Source organism: Vicia villosa, linkage group LG5 (assembly GCF_029867415.1).
Source record: "Vicia villosa cultivar HV-30 ecotype Madison, WI linkage group LG5, Vvil1.0, whole genome shotgun sequence".
Taxonomy (NCBI): Eukaryota; Viridiplantae; Streptophyta; class Magnoliopsida; order Fabales; family Fabaceae; genus Vicia; species Vicia villosa.
The window spans coordinates 16,218,984-16,221,051 of record NC_081184.1 but is presented as its reverse complement, the minus strand read 5'-3'; the positions used below and the strand labels follow the sequence as shown (position 1 = coordinate 16,221,051).

Below are 2,068 nucleotides of genomic sequence, written 5' to 3'. Positions count from 1 at the left end.
ATTTTGAATGTCTATGTTAGGAATGGACATCGGTTTGGTTCGGATTCGGCCCAAACCACCAAACCGAGGCAACTCACGGGTAAGAACCATGGGCCCAAATTCCGACCGTTTGACCTATCGGTTCAATCGGGTTCGGTTCAACTCGGTTCGGTTTTTTATGTCGGTTTTTTTCGGTTAACCATTTAATTGGATAAAATTAAATTGTTAAGCCCAATTTTAAAATAGATCAATTTTATTATTTTCTTATAGTCTGGTTCTGTTAAAATTTAGTCAAAATATAAAACCTACTGGGCCATTCTAAGCCCAAGTTGGATTAAATCAAATTAAACACAACTATATTCATCCAATTCTATTTTTTTATTGGTTGATTCCTTAAATTTATGAACAAATACATGTCTTATTATATTATTAGGTCATTTAAGTCCAAGCTCATAATATATTTAGAGCTACACTTTGTGCTTATCCAGATTTAATCTTTCAGATTTAAGCTATAATGGTAAAACATTTAAAATTATTTTGCTTTTGCTTTGGAAGCAAAGATGAACAATTCCACACCAACAATTGCAAACACTTTTATTACAAATCACTCCAAAAACTTCAAACCTTCACACCAGTATACAGAACTTAGAACATAAAACCTACATTTAAAGAAATATAGTCAAAAAAAATTACAAAAGTTCAGTTTGAAACTAAAAAAACAAAAAACAAAGACACAACTTACAAATTAAACATAACTTTAGATTTTCTTTTAGTACAGATCCAAAATAAATTCAGTTTCAACTTTCCAGTTTTCGGATCCAACTTAACAACTCCCACTTCAGATCCTACAGATCTAGATTCAACTTTTCAGATCCATCTACACATCCAAATTTCATCATCTCAAACAAATAGTAGTACTAAGAAACACAACTAACACAAAAATATTAATTTGTTAAAAAAATAAATCAATATAAAAATACCAAACCAAAAATCTTTACCATTACAAACGTATTAGGGGTAACAAATGGTACATTAACATACAAAATAATCAACTATTAGTTCAAAATAGAATATCATCTCAAAAAGTAAAAAAAAAAATTATAGGACAAATCTAAATCCCTAAAATAATTAAACATCAGTTACTGATATGATTGAGTTTACCTTCATATTGAAATTGAAGGTTAAAACTGAATCTGCACAACAAAGAACATAAGAACATTAAAAATTATAAGATAACGAAGTAAAGATAATAATAAATATAAAAAAAATTTCAACAATAGAGATGATGTTAAAAAAAATATGAACTAAATCTATGAACATTTGTTATATAAAAGAACCCGTGTTGAAAATATTATGCTTGTGAGAAGAAAACAATAAGAAATTACAGAAGAAACAAAAAAGAGAGAAGAGAAATGAGAGAAGAAACAAAGAAGAGAGTAGAGAAATGAGAGAAGAACATATGTGTTACTAAGGCTGTAAATCGGTCGGTTGCGGTTTAGTTTGGATTGAAGTTAATAAACTGAACTGAACCGTCACTAACCTACCAGAACCGGCTGAACCATCCGTGTAACCCGATGACCCGATTTTGACCCGACCGAAAGCTAACGGGTAGCATGGATCGGACGATTACCTTCCGACCGTTTCTTTTTGTCCACCCCTAGTCTATGTGGTTAGAAAAAATCAAGTATATTTTATAACCTCATTTCCCATCAACTATTAAATAGTAGACTGCACAAGCTAACCTGCTTTACTTGCTATGTTGTATTTGCTACTTTCCATACAAATTTTTGATTTTTCTTAACTTATAAATTGTTAACTTATAAACGTTTCATCTTAGAGATGATAATTATTTATTTGACAAAGGGAAAAAATGAAATAAATTTTTAATAAATTTTATTTTCTTCTAACATGAAAATTATAATATAAAAAATGAAACTATTAATTCAAATATTTAAATATGAAAATTAATCAATTATTTTTTGTTATTTAATATTTAAAGTTTAAAAGTTAATAATTGAAATTTAAATGGAATTTTAATATTTATATAAATTAACAACATTAATATTATATTACTCAAAATATTGAAGTT

General features: G+C 28.0%; 1 long non-coding RNA gene across 2 annotated transcripts; it reads right to left on the bottom strand.

Annotated features, from left to right (window-relative positions):
- Nucleotides 1-491: 491 nt before the first annotated feature.
- On the bottom strand, nucleotides 492-1,750 carry LOC131606349 (uncharacterized). 2 transcript variants are annotated; one of them, XR_009284809.1, is made up of 3 exons: nucleotides 1,520-1,750; nucleotides 722-1,172; nucleotides 492-638 (listed from the first exon to the last, which is right to left on the bottom strand). It is a non-coding gene; the product is annotated as an uncharacterized LOC131606349 (long non-coding RNA). The 2 variants fall into 2 exon arrangements; XR_009284808.1 differs by having other exon boundaries at nucleotides 492-1,172.
- Nucleotides 1,751-2,068: the final 318 nt, after the last annotated feature.